Source organism: Haemaphysalis longicornis, unplaced genomic scaffold (assembly GCF_048455015.1).
Source record: "Haemaphysalis longicornis isolate Haplotype H1 unplaced genomic scaffold, Haemaphysalis longicornis Haplotype H1 scaffold_2, whole genome shotgun sequence".
Lineage (NCBI taxonomy): Eukaryota > Metazoa > Arthropoda > Arachnida > Ixodida > Ixodidae > Haemaphysalis > Haemaphysalis longicornis.
In genome coordinates, this window is record NW_027526295.1 from 268,999,939 (window position 1) to 269,019,708 (window position 19,770).

Consider the following 19,770-nt stretch of genomic DNA (forward strand, 5'->3'; position numbering starts at 1 on the left):
TGATCAAATGGCACGCAATGCGTTGTCACTTGCTTCGACTGTTAAGGTTTCGCTGATCACTGGAGCGACTTCAGGCGGGCAGTAGCCGACTATTTCAAGTCCTTCGGAGACCCCCATCTCCAGCCTTGCGTCACAAAGGTACTTACAAGATCGGAGGCAACTTTGCTGTACCGCATCCGAACGGGCTCGGCGAAGACCACAGTTTGGCTATTAAAAGTGGGCCTCGTGCAATCACCTCTGTGTTCGTCGTGTGCAGTGCTAGCAGATGTGCACTGTATATGATCTACAGGGATTTGTCCACTTCAGAGTTTTGCAGGAACCGGAGCAGGGCTTTTGTTCCCAAGGTACAATTAGCACTAATGGCCCCGAGGCCCAAGAAAGTGACAAAGTTCGAGCTTGCCTCCATGACGTACACGAGACAGGGAGGTCGCTCAGTTTTGCGTGCAACAGCGAATCGAGGTCAGACGCCCAACAAGTGATTTGCAATCTTACGGACGGCGCAAGTCGGGCACATGAGTGAATCGTCCCAACCTATCTTAAACTTCGCAGTCGGTGCAACACTCCTTCACACCGCTTGTAGAGGCCGCGTGGAAAGTGGAAGTAACAGTGCTGGTCAATAGCCTGCAGAGGGCCATGGCGGACACCCGAGGTGAGGGTCCTGCCACTTCAGCGTTTGTGCAGTCAATCCACCTGCGTAAAGGGCGTTGCTGTCCTTTGCGGAGAAAGGAAGCTGGGCTTTTGCGCAGCAAGTGGCCTGAGCTGGCGGCTGCGTCGGATCTAATGTTGCCTAGTAAGTCCGAGTGACCAGGTAACCACTGAAGAATGATGTGATGACCTGCGCGTACTGCCATTCTGCAATTTCGACAATTTCGCGTGAAAGCTGACTGCAATTGTTGGAAAACTTTTGAAGGGCTTGTAAGGTGCTACGTAAGTCGTGGAGTATTACCCATTGCTGGGAATCATGTCCGCTTATATAATGAAGTGCAGCCCTTGCAGCTGCCAGTTCGGTAACAGTCGAACATGCTTCGTAGCTTAGTTTTCCCTATAATGCTCCGAGCTGACAGAATCCACACGCCAATGGCGGATGAATCCGGGAGAACCGAGCCACCAGCATAAACGTGTATGTAGCCTTTGTAAGTGCTGCAGATATAATCGAGTGCAAAGAACTTCAGCGCGGCAGCGGGCATGACAGACTTTTTGCTGATTCTGGGAATTGTGAAGCCTATTTTCCACGGCGCCAATGTTCTCGGTGCTAATGTCGACTTTTGAGGTCTTTGAAAATGCTCCGCAAGCATTTGTCTTACATGCTGTGTGGAGATGTCTGCCAAAGGATGCAAATGACACCGAGTGAAATGGCGCACAGACGTTCGGAACACCTCATGGCATTGTAGCACTGTGGCGGAAAAACACCGAGCTTCGTAGCTCCATAGAGTTCCATCCATCGATGTTCATAGGCGCGCATAGCTCTTGCCCGCACTGAGTCTCTGACCTTCAGGTTTGTAGGCGACGGCTGATGTAGGGCCGGCAGGCTGTAACGCAAAAGGCCGACGAAAGGGCGTTAATAGGCGGAAGAGCGAGGATACAGAACAGCCCGAGGAATTTCCACCGAGCATACACAGAATGCGCACAGCACACAGAAGCCGCTCTTCCAGTCGCCGAATATGTGGAGCCTATGACATTGAAAGGTCAAACGTGACACCGAGAAACTTGTGGAACTTGACATAAGGTATTGAAGTACCTTCTACGGTGAGTGTATAGCGCGAAACATCACGTCGCGTGAATTCTATCGCAGTACACTTCTCAGGAAAAATATCAGACCACAGCCTCTGAGATATTTTCTCATCTACAGAAATGCCTTCTGGAGTGCGGCGCGCATGTTTCGACGGTTCGTTCCTGCCTGAAGCCCAGATACAGATGTCGTCTGCGTAGACTGAAATGTTGACATCTCTGGTCAGGACTGTTGGGAGGCGTATGAGACACATGCTAAAAGGCGTCGCATTGCATAAAGTAGGCTTGTTGTACCGTTTTATGCCATTTACTGGACCGAACCAAGTCAGCCATTCTTGAACGCCTTAAGAATATTTCCACCGTTTCCACGCTTGCTCACTGAGGTGAACAAGAAACCAAAGGCGTATTTTTCACCAACTGAACTCATCGACTTCTCCAGCCTTTTCAATTCGTACTTCCTCCTTGCAGCCCCAAGCAACGCCAAGCTCCCATGACAGATGCTTAGGGAAGTGTGGGGAAGTGTGCGGCTGCGGGGACAGCTAAGTGCACCTGACGTCACAGGAGCTCTGCAGTTTTGTCGGATGCGGAGCCTCGGAGGAAAAAAAAAATGGCGTAACTGCGTCGAGCCGTTAATTGGCCTCGTTAAACGAGCGCGGCTTGACGCACAACGGTCTCAATCGATGCCGTCGCTGCGGGCCGCTCTCCGGAGTGGCGTCGCAAGCAGATGCGAATTCCCCCCCCCCCCCCCCCCCCCCCCCCCCCACGCAACGCCGCTCGAGAACACTCGGCCTGCACTTGTTTGCAGGAGGAAGCTGATTTTTTTTTTTTACCAGTGCAGCGCGGCATCGAATCAGGCAAGTGCGCGTAGAAGAGCGAGAGTGTAGAAAGCGAGATAAATTGCGAACGTGAGCGCCGAGTTCTTTGCGAAACCGGGGTTAGGAGAATTTGAAAAGTCCCGAAGGCGACGCAGGGAGGGAGGAACGAAACGATGGGGATGGACGATAATCGACTAATCGCCCCAGATACTGGAAGTGAGTCCACGTCCAACCCAACTTCTCTATCTCAGAGAGAGAGAGAGAGAGAGAGAGAGAGAGAGAGAGAGAGAGAGAGAGAGAGAGAGAGAGAGAGAGAGACGTTTATTTGAGCCGCTGAGGTGGGAGCGGTTCCCTAGTCCAGGAATCCATGAAATGAGCAGAACGTCTTCGCTCTGGATGCCGGGAGTTGCTGGACGTCGGGATGACCGCTGAGTCAGGACATCCGATGTGCCAAGCGGCCTCCTCAAAGTGTCCGGGACAAAGTTAACAGATGTGTAACACAGCCCGAACTCCGACAAGAGTGGAAAGAGATGATCGTGCACAATGAGGCATTGCTGACATGGTATTTGGAGAGGTGCAGGACAAGGTGCAAGGACTAAGCCGTCTAACGAGGGCTCACCGGATCCCATTCCTATGGTACTTGTAATTATTCAATTCATGACCCACGGCCTTAAAAAGCATCGGGTACCGATACGAAAGGTTCTATAAATGCATAGAAATGTTTGCGACGGCCTAGTCTGCTTCTTTTATAAATATACCACTTCCTTACTGAGATAAAAATAAACCAGGAACGTATTTTGGTTTATTGAGTTTTCACTAGATGGCGCTAACAGTCTAGCAAGCGAAACATGTTTTATTATTTCAGTACAGAAGTGACATCTCTCTAAAACATGCAAAGTACGCCGTACTGAACTTTGATAAAGCTTTTCGTATTGGTGTTCGATGACTTTTAAGCACGTGGGTCATAAAGTAGTAGCTCAGATAGGAATGTTAACAGTTGAACTCCACTTAAGAATGGAAGTTTGCCTGCAAAGAATGGATTGGCACGTTAGCCCAACCGCACAGAACCGCTTGAAAGTTGCGCACATCTACAGAAAGGCAGAAAATTTTCTCAGGGAACTTAAGTCTACTTACGTGCATTGAAGGCGAAAGCCTGGACTACTTTTGTGACGAGTACCTTTTATATACACGTCCACCCGTAGACACAGCAGCCATGCAATTTTACCGTCCTAAATCCATATTAATCCACCTTAATCCATCCTAATCTCTCTTAATCCATTCTCAATCCACCTTACTAAGCATTACTATGAATAACTAATAAATGTTTACGTAATCTTAATCCATCCTAATCCCTCTTACCTTATCTTATTCCTATCATAACACAACCTAACCAACAAGCCCAAAATATTCCAAAACCTAAAGCTAACCTAAGTAACTAAAATAGTAATCAAAACAACACAGCTTCTAAAAAAAACCTGTCGGTTGACGATGAGCGAACACACCTAAACCTTGCGCCCTCTGCGCCATTTCCCGACCCTTGAAATAGGGCGCGGTGCAGGCAGATGCAGCCGGCCGTGTCGAGTTTGTCCAACAGGGCCTCTTCCCACCTGAACGGATCTCAGGCGTCACGACCTCTTCTAAAAAGGGCCGGCCTCCTGAATGCGACGCTTGCGAGTGCGCATGTCAATGTACGCGTGAGCATTTACCGCGGAGACGAGCCGCCGTGCTCTCCAATGCATGAGCGCCGTGGCACGTCGCGGTTTGCTTCAGCGAACGAGTGGTGCTGCAATTGAGCGCACGTTTCGAAATTCCCGTCGCCAGAAGTTATGACCGCCGCACAAAGCCGCCATTTGTAAACGAGCCCCAACTCTTAATTAAGAATCCTTTCTATGACGATAGCAAGTAAAGAGAAATAATCACGCCGAAACCAGCTATATATTACCCTGAAGAGTCTTGCCGGATCTACCTTACGTGGAAGATGCGACAACTGGCACTGGACAGTGGACATTGAGACATCACGGCATTATTCGCTTTGAGACAGCAAAGTTGACACTTCATTGTTTCGACACACTCTTTTTTTGAATCTAGAGATGCACGTTATTTCTACTGGAATTTGGGATACATGTCCGTGTCTATATATAACCACGCTTTTATGTCGTTGCTTGTCCTCCCCTCCGGATACTGTGATATCCTTACAGCGGCTTATAGCGAAAAGGCAATGAAGAAGACGAAGAAGATGAGCTGTCACAGGTCGATCCACTTTACATTTTATTTCAAGTGCATTCAATGCACACGCAGTACAGTCCAAGACTTGCAGCACAGTTCAAGACTTGCTACTTCAGCTAACGAACGCTAACTTTGGTTTAGCTCTATTAGCTTCACTTATTTTCTGCTCGCGCTCATAACACGTACGACTGCTCCCTTATCACTGCGCTGCTCTGCAGCTTGGAAAGTTACGGAATCCCCCATGCGTACTGCACAGATTCAGGGATACTAAAAATTATTTCATCGCTCTGACGCCTTTCAAAGAAACTCGGAGCTCAAACACTGCTCAAATCCTGCTTAAAGGTCATTGACCTCTCCAGTATAAGTATTCATAGCGGCCATTTAAAACATGTCTCGTCTGGTCGTACGTTTTGTTTAAATAGAAGTATTACCTGACTTGTGCGTGCTCGTGTCTGGCGAGAATCGTATGTCGAAATAGCTCGCACGCCGTCACTCGTGACATCGCACGGCGCTCCTCCGAAGAGCAGCAAAGCGCTCGCGTGCATGCATGACACCCACGCATGCGAAACAGCGCGACGCGCGGCATTGTCTTTCCACCTCGACTGTCGTGGGAGGCGTGGTCCGCTGTCAAACAGGCCGACGCAACTTCTTCCGGTTCGTATGCGACCCACAAAGGCAGCGTTAAAATATAGTAGATGCGCCGGATGCGCGTTGTCTGCGACCCGAAATAGCGACGTGGTCAAACTTTCTCGCCTGCTGCGAGAGATGCCTATTCATTCCCACCTCACGCGCACGCACACACGAACGTTCCACGCTTTTCGGAAAGCTAGCTATGTTTCGGCACAGCTCGAACATTGTAGGGCGAGACGCCGGCGGTTCCGTTGCTGCTTCTTTTACGCCTAGTACGCGTGTCTTTCAAAACAAACTGAAGTGTGTAATTTCAGCTGACGTCCGTTGAGCCGACGGGTGACAGCTTTTTTTCTTTTTTTCGTTGTTGCTTAGTCTCAGGCACACTCCGATGACAGGAGACGGCGTAGGTGGGTCTCGCCCATCCATGTACCGGAGTCAGTGACCCCTCTCTCTCATTTTTAGGCACTTGAACGAGCTGAGCTATATGCGGACGGCGGAAAAATTGCGTAATACCCCTGTCACACGGGCACTTTCGAACGCGATTGAGTCGATCCGGATCGAGCTCGATCCGGATCGCGTGCTGCTACACGGCAGTTTCAATCGCGATAGGGCCCGGTCTCGCTCGAATTCAATCCTCGTTCTGCAAGCGCGATCGGACGAAAGCGGAGATACCCTCGTCTCCGCTGACTAATGGCACGGAAGTTGACAACTTCAACTAATGCCACAAATTGTATCAAATAACTTTACCCAAAAAAGCGTGAAGTAACAATAATATAGTTACGTATATCTACGGCCGCACAAAGTCACCACACGCCGGCCGTGAAGTACATTTCTGGCGCCGTCTGGCGTACGCGAGTGGAAGCGGCTTAACTTCTCAATCGGGTCGAAACGAGCCGTGTAGCAGCGGCGGTGCGTCGAGCGCGCTGGAAAAGTCAATCACGCTTCGCTTCAATCCGGATTGAAAGTGCCCGTGGGACAGGTGTATAAGGGGAACTTAAACGAAGCTCGCAAAACGAGCGCAATGGTTCCATAATCCGGCGAGAGAATAGTTGCACCGGTGACCTGGGACGCTGGCGGATTCTATCATCGCAACTTCAACAAAGCTCAAAACATGACATGAAGCCGTATAGTCATCCCTAGACAGGTTTCTACGAAGCAAATGTTCAGAAAAACGCGCATGTCGGCGGCACATACCGCGAAAAATAAAATAATCTGAGCCTTTATATATATATATATATATATATATATATATATATATATATATATATATATATATATATATATATATATATATATATATATATATATATATATATATATATATATATATATATATTTACAGAAAGAAATGCCGGCAGTCTACAACGCCAAAGAAGGCATAGGGGAAGGTTAGACAATTTTTTACCGTTAGTGACGTTACATTATTATTAATTTTTATTAATTACGTGAGAAAGAAAGAAAAAATATATAGAAAGAAAGAAAGAATATATATATATATATATATATATATATATATATATATATATATATATATATATATATATATATATATATATATATATATATATATATATATATATATATATATATATATGTGTGTGTGTGTGTGTGTGTGTGTGTGTGTGTGTGTGTACCTATATACACGCCTGTTTATCGTCTCGTGTATATTTACACGACACTGGAAACAGGCGGCAGCGGCGGAGAGGATAAAGTGGGGCTGTAACCACACTCCCTCTGTGGATGGCCATGCTTCACTGCGCAACCCTCAATGTAGGAAAGCCAGCTTACAAAAATTAAGCATAAACCGATCCTTTCAAAGTCGGCTTCACCTCTAAACACTAATGCATTGCAGAGAAGAAATTTTTGCTTGGCCGCCACGTCCGTGCAGTGCAACGTGTACGTAGTGGCCAAGTATTCGGTAGTCTCGAAAGCGTACGGGTCATTGGCACAAGTTACTGATCGAATCCAACCGCTCAACTCGACGAAGAGCAACAGGCTCTTTGCCAAATTTGAGCGAAATTTTCCTAGGTTTGCATCAGAGATCGTAGTAATTGACTGGGTGCGAGTGTTTCTCACACGCTTGCTTGTATACGCACCGGAAGTTAAATGCGGTGGTCGACCCAATGCACCCACAGTACCAAGTCGGCACCGCTCAACCATTTGTTACCCATAACATCTGTTCACAATGCTCGAATTATGCCGAGCTGCAAATTTCGAAAAGTCCAACATCGCCAATGCTTTCTATTATCTACCTTGGCATAATGTATAAACGTGTTTTCATTGTAGCTCTTGCTCTATTTTTTGCAGTGTTTCTGTTCTTATGTCTAATCCTTTTTTACTGCAGTGTTTGATGTGCATTTGTTTGTATTCCTACAAATGGATGTATATATGTGTGCGTATGTATACATATATGTACAGTCGATCCCGGATATATCGAACTCCATGGGGATCGCGAAAAAGTTCGATATATCGATTATTCGAAATATAAAATGTGCCCATCTGAAGCTTATCTGCCAACTCCGCGCATCACTGAGAGATTTCCAAGATCGCGGAAAACAGTAGCTACCCATTTCTCCCTCAAAGCCCGGAAAATACGAAACTCGTCGAAAAAAAAAAAAGTCCGTGAGCTTCACTTGCTGCATATTCTGCGTCAGGAAGTTCACCAAACTTTCCTCCAGCTTACTAATGGCGTTTAAGTGAGAAAGCCCGGCGCCGTCCACTGCGCTGGCAAGGCCGCGAATTACGAAAGCTCGCTTGCCGTAGGCGATTGGGAACGTCATCACGGTCGCTAATATGGTTGGCTACTTCGGTAACGACGATCTACGCCGCGATCGTCACATAGTTGCGATCCGCCACACTTTTGGTCAATACTTACGAACTCACGTGCTGTTGCAGCATCCTGAATGGCGCATGGGAACGTTGAGCGCTCTCTAATTCACTCTCGATGCACTCAACGCCTTCGTCTTTTGTGTCCGCACAACTCTCGTATAGAGCAGCGACGAAGTCACCCTTCTGAACCAGCTGTAGTAACACGCATATGACACACTCCAGAATTTCCGGGCTGCGCTGCCTTCGCCTTAGGTCGTCAGCTTGCTACGAAGTGTCGTGCTCAAACGTGCTGTGAGGAATTCAGAATTTCAAACGCCTCTGCAACCGAGGACTACTTTTCAGTGGCCTCCACCCATGTTACGGTGTCCGCCTTCGTTGCTAAGTCCGAATTCTTCCATTCTTTCTGCGGCCATGGCTCCGAAGACACACCGCCGCTAACAAAAGAAACACGCACCAAGCTGCACCGGTCTCCATGCCGCTCGGTCGCAACGCCTCCCCTTGGTTTCCCAATCACACCCTGTGGTCGTGCTAGCGCATCGAGAAGGTCGAGCAGGTATTGAAGGCATGGAGCTTCTTGCCAAGTATTGTCAGCCACCCAAGTGTGCGACGGGCGGATAGTCATCATCCCCTACGCCTCCATCAGGAGAAGCGCACTTGCAGGCGAACTTTCATCACGGCGTTCGATGTATGGAGTTTGACGATACACGCGTACAAAAGTGCTGTACTTTTGCACGGAATTTCCAAGAGGATGTTCGCACTGTTCAATATATGCAGTAATTCGATATATCCGGGTTCGATATATCCGGGATCGACTCTATTGCTTTCTGCCTTTTCCTTCTCATTTTCTTTTGATGTATAGTTTACTTGCTGCCTCTTTAACGCTGTTCTTTTACGCACCTTCTCACAGGAGGTCCCTCCGACAGTTTTTTGACTACGGGACCTCCTTCTGTAGTATTATTTGTACGCACTTTTAAAACATGCCAAAATAAACTTCACCTTTAACTTCAACTTCAACGTACACAGCCCCTGAAAGACTAACAAAATTGCTTGCACCGCAAAAAAAAAAAAAAAAGAAGAGAAATAAGAAAACACGCGAGGAATCCCACTGGCCCATGCAGCCGACTTTGAAAGATCTCTATTTACAAGCAAAAGCCTGGCTCCTGCTTCGTTGGGTAACTCAAACGTCGCGAAGTGCTGCTGTATTCGAGCATTGTCTTACATCCCGCGCAACATTCTATCAGCCTGTCGTTTGACGGCCTCTTGAAAAACCACTGAGGCCAACGCGGTTCCTACCCGATCGCGAGTATCGGCGGATCGTGCGCCGAGGCTGCAGTTAACGGAGTTTCCCTGTATAGCTCGCTGCGGCCGTCGTCTGCTCGCTAAACAAAGAAACGGGCGACAAGCTGGGTCGGGAGGGAAAACAAAGGCGGCGCTAATGCGTCGACGCAGCGTTAAGACCATTAGGGGCAGCTCGTGCGGTCGTCGTTTGCGGAGAAGAAAGAAGCGCGAACAGATGAAAGGGAACGAGGCGGAGAGGAGACGAAGTGAACAGCCGTGAACGCCGAATGAGGCGGACACAACGGCAGTGATACGCAGCAGGCGTGCTGGCGCCGAGAAAACCAACTGAGAAGGGCACAGCCGCTGTGCGGCCACGGTCGGCCTGACGTATCGGTCGCAACCTATTTACTGGGTCTTCAGCGATTACCCTCAAACTCCTCTTCCAGCGACTCGTTGATTCTTGGTGTTCTTTTTTGGGTAACTATGTGCGGGTTTCGCGCCTGATTTGCGAGGGCATCTTTGGAAGCGGGCTATTTCGAGCACTGCTCACTGAATGTCGAATCGTCTGAAAAAGGAGAGGGGGGCACTACCACAAGTGCTCCCGAATCAGAAAATCTAAAATCTTAAGGAGGAGGAAGAAAGGACGGAAAGGCCGGGAGGTTAACCAGGTGTAGAGCCCGGTTTGCTACCCTGCACTGGGGGAATGGGGTTCGGGGGATAAAAGAGAGGGCGGCGGGAGAAAAGGAAGAGATAGGAGTGGGAAGGCGCACTCTCTAGTCGCGTTTTGGGCACTACGATCTTTCTTGCGAATTCGTTTCGCTCAAGAAACATAGAAGGGCTACCGTCGCCTTCTGTGATATCGATGTTGGAGACCGCAACGCACGCGGAAATCAACACTGACGACGGCTGTTTAAACAGCCGTGATTTCCTCCTTATAAGGCATACTTGCATTAGAAGGATCCAGCACAAAAAATCTGGGCGGGTATACTCTGCATCCAAGCACAGAGTAACTCCTCTTCGGATAGATGTATTGCCCAACGCCTTAAACGAAGGAATTCGTGCTGAGTCTGATGCACGCACGCTAAAGAGAGAAAACAAGATCCATTTAGACCCGCTTAATTGGGCAAATGTACCAAATTAAGCACACTTGCGCCCCTACAACGAATACGCATAAGATTTTCCGTAGTGTTTATTGAATGAAGCGCTCAGCAAAATGACGGTTTGGGAGAGTTGATTCACGATTTCCAATGTTTAACAAAGACGAGAGACTGAAACCCAAGACGACACACGAGTCGCTTTGTGTATTTAGCGCATAGTGTGTCTTCTTTGTGTTAGGTCCCTCGTATTGGTCCAGCGCTTGTAAACATTGGCAATGGCAATGGCAAAGGCAAAGCGACACTAATTTTGATGAACATAATTTTATTTATTTATTTATTTATTTATTTATTTATTTATTTATTTATTTGTTTGTTTGTTTGTTTGTTTGTTTGTTTGTTTGTTTGTTTGTTTGTTTGTTTGTTTGTTTGTTTGTTTGTTTGTTTGTTTGTTTGTTTGTTTGTTTGTTTGTTTGTTTGTTTGTTTGTTTGTTTGTTTGTTTGTTTGTTTGTTTGTTTGTTTGTTTGTTTGTTTGTTTGTTTGTTTGTTTGTTTGTTTGTTTGTTTGTTTGTTTGTTTGTTTGTTTAGCTGCCACCGGTGTATCTCACGATACTTTAGGAACCGGCGTTTTCGTTAGACAGACCATGCCTCTTTGATTATACGGGGAAGTGAAGTGAATGCCGGAGGGTTGTAATTAAACGTCGAATAATATACTCCGCGCAGACGGGAACAAAAATGACCGAAGCCCTTCTAGTAATCCCGCGCGAAGCCCCTACTCCGCCCTTGTCAGCATAAGCTGGGTGGTTCGTATTTTCTCTTCTCCTTTTTTCTTCGCCTTCGGTATCGTGTTCTCCCGCGTTTCTTCCTTGCTGAAGAAGCATGTCTGCGGCAAATCCCACACGTACTTTTCTCGCTGGTCACGGTTCCTTTTACCATCAGGGTTCAATGAACCGTGCCGCTCCCTCAGCATTGGAACCCAACGTAGCAGCCGTTGGACAGAAGGTCGAAGGACACCCACATGGCGCCGCTGTGATCGGTCTAATATTTCATTCAAGCCAATCCAAGTTAAGCCGAAGCAAGCCAGCAGGATCCAGGCATCCGCTTTCGTCGCCTTTCAGCGGCAGAAGCAGTTTCAAAGGCTTAGGCTTGGTAGATGAACGCTGGACGCGCGGCGCAGAGTGTGCTCTATATATGTCACGCGACGATGCGCATGTGTAGGCGCTTTGGACGTCGTGTGTTTTAATAAAAGGCAAACAAGTTTTATTATAACGTACGAAGCGTCGTATATTGGGTGCCCCAGCTAGCATCAGCCGAGCATTTTACTAATACTAGAACGACTCCAGTTGGACGTCTGGAAGCAAATAGCGGAGCAGCTGGTGAGTTGGTTAGTTCCATTTATGGCAGAAATAACCATCGCCTGGACCGTGTTCTTCCCCTCATTGCTTGGTCGTCCATTGCTCTGCTCATTTTTTCCCCAGCAATTTGAAGGACGTTGACATTCCGTTCACTATACGGACGCAAACCCCTAACAATATGCGTTTTGGTTAGCCCAGCGAATAACGTAATTTTATCTTATTAGATGAAAAAAAGCGCACTTGGCTGCCACGTATCGGTGGCAGATTTCTAATAATAGGTCATTAATACAGCAGTAGATGTAAAATTTTTCTGCGTCCGCGTAAGAGTGATTTAATTAAGGTAAAGAAACAAGAATGAGTTCGTCCAAGCGCAAAAAATGGCTTTTTATGCCAGTAGTACTGAAAACTACATATAGAGTGCTTTTTGTATCACAGGCAATTCTTGCTCTTTATGTTACCCAAGCTGCGGGTAGCGGTAATTTATACTACTATAATGATGATGATTCCGGCGACTATGACGATGACGATGGTGATGGGAATGCCCCGACGGGCGTACGTCAAAGCTTACCAATACACAAATGTTTGCTTCCGAACATTTTATTCTAAGATGGAAAACGGAAAAAAAAAATTCTTCCAACCAGTTATTACCGGTGAATGGCACAAAAAGTAAACCACTTCTTGCTACGTTAATTGCACTCTCTCATCATTTCTATGTACGAGAAAAAGCTTCGTGTATTTTTAGATCCTTTGCTTTAATTGAAGCTATCGCACCTTTCACAGAGGGCTGTTTCTCAAGGGTCGGCGTCCCAGCCCACTTCTTTGTGTACATGCGTTGGACGATGGAACTGTTGAGACGCAGGAGCAAACCGATCAAGTCCGGGCACCAGACGCAATAGCAGGGATGTCCACGCCTACTGAACGGCTCGGCAAAGACCCTCGGCGACCGCGGTCGCATGGGAAATGTCCGCCGCAGCGAAACCTCAGCTTCTCGAGAGGCCCCTCTCCGCAGGAGATTGGATCGGTCGTGGTGCACAGCCGGAGATCTTGGTCGGGAGCCCGTCAAAATTCGTGGTAGTCAACCCCTTTCCGGGACGTACGGGCGCCGCAAACCGAAATCCGTCCTCCCGTGCCCGCGCACAGCGGACAGGCTAATGGAAATACCTCTTTCTGCGCGCACACAGGAAACCGTTGTAGCATAAAACAAAAACAACAGTGAAAACATCGAAAAAATACTCCAATGCGTCAGCGCACATGCACGTGAAGAGGGCACGCGTCCGGGATTATAATGTGCCGAACTGGCTGTAAACACCATCAGAAACCGATCAGAAGTATCTAGTGCTCCGATGCGGACTAGAAGAACACCTGAATATATATATCCATAAAAACCGTAGCCCGCTAAGTGTCTGTTATTAGTGTAAGGCTTGGTTTTATGTTGTGTGCCATGTGCGGCGGAAAAAAATGTTGACAATTTTTTCGTCTCTTGTGTCTTCAACTGTTCTCAAATGAGCCACTATTACCACGACACGAAGAAACCACTCATTGACCTCCTCTTGAAAAACAAAAAAGCCTATGCTATTTATTTGTAAAACATTTGTCGTTATAAAACAAACGTACCCGTTTGTTTTATAAAGACAAAGATGACCGCCCAGCGCCCGACGCGTTCATATCACGAGAAATTCTTTTTTTCTTGTCGCACAAATGTATATAATATTTAATATTTTTTCTTTCCTCAAACAGTCGCAAGTTGGAATTCCCTGCCCCAGAGTATAGTCGAATGCACTACTGTTGAAATATTCATGAAACCACTCTCAATTTCACTTTCCCTCTCATTGTAGTTGCTTTGTTCTTCCTTGAGGGTATATTTTATACTGCTGAGTGCAAAATGCTGTATTAGATTTTTATGTTCTTTGTGCTGTAGGGATCTCTTGTCTGCAAAACCGTGTTTTTAAAAACGTAGTTGTGGCGCATGGCGCTCTCTCTGATGTGAATATTGTTGCCGGTTTTTTCTGTGATGTGGAAACGCTTGCCTCCATGTGCGTTTATTTATTGACTTATTCTTTGCGTGGCAAAGTTTGTCATCATGTCGTTCTTTTCAAACTGTAAATAGATGTTATCGACCCAATTTTCTGCAGTGGTGCGTTAAAAGGTGTCCTGCACGTACATTTCTGTGTAGGTACGCGTTCTCTGTGTTGTGTTTTTTTAATATTTATCCGGCCAAATATGGCGTCCTGGTTAATGTAAATTCTATTCCCACTCCTGCCTAAGGCCCGGCACTCAGGCTCGCAGTAAATAAATAAACAAATAAATAAATAAATAAATAAATAAATAAATAAATAAATAAATAAATAAATAAATAAATAAAACAAATGCATGAAAAGCTGGGTGGTCTCAGGGAAGCTGCTGTTGAAGTTTCTTAGTTAATGGCGAACGCCGTTAAGGGCATTATTTTAATCTTCTTTTGTCTGTTTTGCCTCTCTCCCTGTCTGTCTGCATGTATGTATGTAAGTATGTATGTATGTATGTATGTATGTATGTATGTATGTATGTATGTATGTATGTATGTATGTATGTATGTATGCATGTATGTATGTATGTAGTGTGTATGTATGTATGTATGTATGTATGTATGTATGTATGTATGTATGTATGTATGTATGTATGTATGTATGTATGTATGTATGTATGTATGTATGTATGTATGTATGTATCCACCCTACACACGCCCGCAGACACATGCACACACAATATCAAGTTACTATGAGAAAAAGCTTTTCGCTGCTGGCCGAAGTTATAACCAGACACGAACGACAAGCAGATAGGATGCCAAAGGGCGGAAGGGAAGTGTATGGTAGGCGTACGGTGGTGTCCACTGTGGAGGGAAACGCTGGTACGGTGGCTGTTGGTTTCCTAACATTGGGTCTATGACGATAATGGTGGGGACGGCGGCGCGGACGGGGATAATGGCGATAACAGGGATAAAATGATAAATCCCGTTGACGCCGTCTGGCAGAAAGGGCACGGCGAAGCGCTAGAGGGGAGGGGGGAGCGAGACTTGAAAATTGATTGATTGTAGGGTTTTAACGCGCCGACGCAACGCAGGCGATGAGGCGCGCCGTAGTGGAGGGCTCCGGATTAATTTTGACCACCTGGGGATCTTTAACGTGCGCCGAAATCTCGTACACACGGGCGTTTTTGCTTTTCGGAGACTTGAAAACATCCACGTAACGGCTCCGCGCAGTGACGGAGGGAAAGAGCTGAGGGCGAGGGGGATCGGGTAGGTTTGCCCGAGAGTGGGAATTAAGCGAGGCCTGGAAAAAATTAAAGCTAACCGCCCGAACGACCGTGCGCGCTATCGTAGAACAACGGCTGTGAAAATGTAATAAAATGCCATTACAAACCTAAGCCCAACCGCACAAAGCAGCTCGCCAGATCACCCCGATAGTTTCAGCAAACTCTCCACATTCACTGGGACGGTTTGCTTTAATTTAATTCAAGCTCCATTACTGCGAGTCTGCCGCCAGCGGAAATAATTTCAAGGGTGGGGGAAACAAACCTGCGCAATCTAAAGTATAAGAATAACCGTGGAGCTTTCTCCTGACCGCGGCTTATGCACTGGTTGCGGCATGATCGATGTCTCCGCCGAAAGAAACAATGCGCAGCTAGCGAGCAGGTGGCCTCCATGCGGAAATACTCCGTGACTCCACTCCGGGCCCAAAACTCTTCCCTCCGTCCAGACGAGGTGGCCGAGAGGTTAAGGCGATGGACTGCTAATCCATTGGGCTCTGCCCGCGTGGGTTCGAATCCCATCCTCGTCGGTAATTTTTTATTACTGTTTCTTTTTTTTTCTGAAGTTCTCAAACTACATGTGCCGGCCCATGTAGTGGTATTATAATTCAACTGCATATTGCCGTTTCAGGTGGGTTTGAAATTCTGCTTTAGATTACTCCTAGACAGATTTTCGCGATCTATAGCCCGGCTTATAACTGGCTTTCTGTCAGCAGGAGCCAATTTCACGCAGACGAGTTGGCCGAGAGGTTAAGGCGATGGACTGCTAATCCATTGGGCTCTGCCCGCGTGGGTTCGAATCCCATCCTCGTCGGAAGCTTTTTTTTTTTAATTTCTAAAAGAGATCGCTAACTGCGTGTGTTGGACCATTGAGTTAGAAATATTGCGTGCTGCCTGGCCTGATTAAAGGGGTTTGAAACTCTGCTTTAAATTACTCGGAAGGAGATTTCTCCCTGAAAATATGATTAAAAGAAAACAGGACTTCCGTAGCTGGCTTTTTGTGGCGAGGAAATTGATTTACGCCGTGAAGTGTCCATAAAGGTTAATGCGATGGACGGCTAATCCATTGGGCTCTGCCCGCCTGGGTTCGAATCCCATCGTCATCGCCAATGAAGTTTGTATTACTATTTTACGATGCCAATAGAGATACGCCCGAACGTAAACGGCATTTTTTTTTACCCCAAAATTTTTAAAGCACATTATTCAGGCGAAAGCGCTGGCTCAGTTGGCACAAACTGCCGGCAACAAACAACACGTGTACTCTTCTAGGGCATTAAAGGACGCTAGAACGCTGCCACATAAAAGATGACCGAATAGCGCACAGATATTTTTTCTGTTATTAATTAATTCCTATTACGGTTGAAGTTCAGCACACGTTAAAATCATGACCATAGCGTACGTGTCCACCGCTAGCTTGACCTAACCGAGCGGAATCAACCCCTGCTCACGCCTTTTTTCCTCATTCGACTCAAAATAAACGCCCATCGATTGATGAAATGTCGTATGAAGCGGAATTTCAAGCAGCAAGATATAAACCTCGTGAAAGATGACTTCGTTTATTTGAGAGCCAAAAAATTGAAGTAAGTACCCACCCATGCATAACTAGCGATAATGAGATAAATGATACCATTGCAATTATGTGACAAGTTGTTCCTAAAGATATGTGAAAAAGACAACAATACATTCCGTTGCAATTGTCGCTCTGAAAATAAGACCAGTTTTTTCACTGTAGCACGAGCGTTGGTGACAACCAGCATACACCGAAAGACGATGCCCAGTATATTGTTGCAAATCAAGGACATTCCGGGCTTTGGAATGAACATGCGGGCTCGAGGGTTGAATAACGAGTCGTTTCGTCATGAATGGCCCCCTACTCCCGTCGTTGAGGGCACATAACTAGGTCCTGTATGGCAGCGCAAACAGACGACGATGGAGGTAACGAGGCGACCGGCCAGTGATGGTGTGGTCTCTCGTTACCCGTGTCCTCGCTCGTTTGCGCTGTAATGCAAGATGAATCTGTACACCAACCCACCGAAATCGCTGCGCTAACTCATGTTTACGAAGAGCACCTTTCGGATAATCTTCCACGGTTAAAACGTGACCTGCTTCGACTATGTGGTTGTTCTGCCCATAATCCATTTATATTTGCTTTTATGACATTAGGGACTCTTAAAAAAGGACGTCAGTGTTTAATACACGAACATTCTGGCCAAATATTTATGAAGTGACTGTAGTGTTTTATTTTGCGCTCAAAAACGGACATTAATATGTCCTTCATTTCAGGTTGTTTCAGGTTTTCGCTAATTTGTAATAGCTACTGAGCCCAAGATTTAAATGTGGTCCGTGTTTTGTATACAATATAATTGGCTAAAATAGATTTCTCCATGACCATTTGCTGTACCTCTGTCCTCATAGTTGAGGTTTAACTTGTGAGTGTTAAGTTCCAATTTGGATTCCTGTGGGCCAGTACGTAATACATTCAGTTCTCGACGAAGCCGCTTAGCTAATATAAGAAAGTACACTTGTTCAGCCCAATGGCAGTGCTTTAGAGAATCACAAAACGTTTAGGATACGTTCTTTGCCATGTGAACCAGTGCGGTTGCGTGCTCTTCTAAGGGCGCTATGCTGCTATACTTGAAGTTGTGGATTTCATTCCCTGACTCGTGGGTTGCATTTCTAATGGAGGAGGAACGCAAAAGTATTTGCGAGATTTCAGGACATGTCAAACATCCTCCGATCGTCTAATTCGTCCGTATACCCCATCACCGCAGCACATCCATAGCCAGATGTAGCATTGCCGCATAAAAGTGAAAATTTGGCTGAACCCCGTTCACGGTCATACTCCATGTGTGAAATCAGAACAAAGAAACGCGATTTCGCTTACGCTTTGTCCCAAGGTGGTCGGAAGCTGGTAAGGTGACTTACCGTGTAGTTCATAACGTACGACCAAGGTTTAGTGCGTTGTGTCTTCCGTAAAAAGAGCCGTGGTGGCTTAGTGTCTAAAGCGTTAGGCTGATAAGCCAAAGATGCGGCTTCGATCCCGGTCGCGGCGGCAGCTTTTCAGACGGAGGTGAAAATCGAGATCTCCGGTAAGTCGAGATTTCGGCGCACGTTAAAGTTCCCCAGGTGGTCGACATGAATCCGGATCCCCTCCACTTGGGCGCGCCTGATTGCCTAGGTGCAGCTTGGGCCCGTAAAACCCACAGAATTATATTGAGCTTTGAACGTCACAGGGAATACGCGCGCCAGTACAGCGACCTACTAGTCTGCAGCAACTCAACAATAAACGTGGTATCATCGAAACATTCAAAAAAATTCCTCGGGGCATATAAGTTTGCTTAAGTGCTTTGATAACGAAAGCCTGGCGATACTTATTAAAAACTTCTTTACTGCTGTAGAAGTAAAGATGTTGTTAGTAAGTAACGCAAATACACGGTAATTGCGCAATTGCGTCTCTTTCTTCGCTGTCGTTCCTTTGTCTTTTGGGACGGATTTCTTCCACCGGATCTTTTTCGTTACACCGTGTTTGCGTCTGTTTTTTCGCTTTCATTCCTTCGTCTTACTGCGTGAATTACAAATCAGGGTTCCGCGCGGCTTGTGAGCCCCTCTTCTATTCAAGCACCATCACCTTCAGGTGTCAAGCGGCGCATGTTATTCTACAACTTTAACGTTAACAATTCCATTTTGTGAAACCGGGGCATTGGGCCCTCAAAGCTCCGGCTTTCGGGTTAAATCCCCCACGTGGACATGTGCTACGGAGAAAGGAACAACAACAACAACAGCTTTTGTTCTACCGCTCGGTACGAGCTGGGATAGCAGAGTCGGTAGAGAATCGGGCTGCTACTGTGGGGGAGGAGGAATAAACGCCCCGACCTGGGTTAAATCCCACCGTATCACACGCGTTTTATATTTATTTTCTCTTAACAGTGGCGGCTATTTTCTTGACCGGACAACAACGATCTTCTACTCTGAATCGGGCACCATTTGCCAGAACAATTAAAGACCCTTTCTCAAGAGAAATATGGTTAAAACGCGAGACTTTCTTCCGTGCAACCTGAGTGAAAGTCAAAGCACAAATTCAAACTATTTCGACCATGTCGGAATGGCATAATAATAATAATAATAATAATAATAATAATAATAATAATAATAATAATAATAATAATAATAATAATAATAATAATAATAATAAAAAGGGTGCCGTAACGGCGCAATCGGGTGAACGTTGACTCTTCATAACGAGGCGGACCCAGGTTCGATTACGACCATGAGAAGCATTTATTTTTCAGAAGCTTGATGTTCCTTTGCTAATCATCATTATCGTTTTGTGAAATGTATTCTGCAAAGCTGGCTTTCGTGCTGTGCGTTATGTAGCGACATCGACCGCCATCAGTGGAGCACAGAAAGCTTCGACGTAAAAAAAAAAACAACAACGAGAAATTCATAGCGCATAAAAACAAGGACAGAGAAGAGGAGAGACAACACAAGAGGAGACAAGAGGAGAGGCTCCGTGTTGTCTCTCCTCTTCT

The 19,770-nt window shown here is 46.3% G+C and overlaps 1 protein-coding gene and 2 non-coding genes across 6 annotated transcripts in view; 2 read left to right on the top strand and 1 right to left on the bottom strand.

Moving 5' to 3' along the window:
• Pka-c3 (Protein kinase, cAMP-dependent, catalytic subunit 3) overlaps positions 1–19,770 on the bottom strand; it is a 120,540-nt gene that overhangs the window by 72,188 nt on the left and 28,582 nt on the right. The gene's annotated exons all lie outside the window — the stretch shown is intronic.
• Trnas-gcu (transfer RNA serine (anticodon GCU)) lies at positions 15,690–15,771 on the top strand. Its single transcript has one exon. It is a non-coding gene; the product is annotated as a tRNA-Ser (tRNA).
• Positions 15,974–16,055, top strand: Trnas-gcu (transfer RNA serine (anticodon GCU)). The gene has a single exon. It is a non-coding gene; the product is annotated as a tRNA-Ser (tRNA).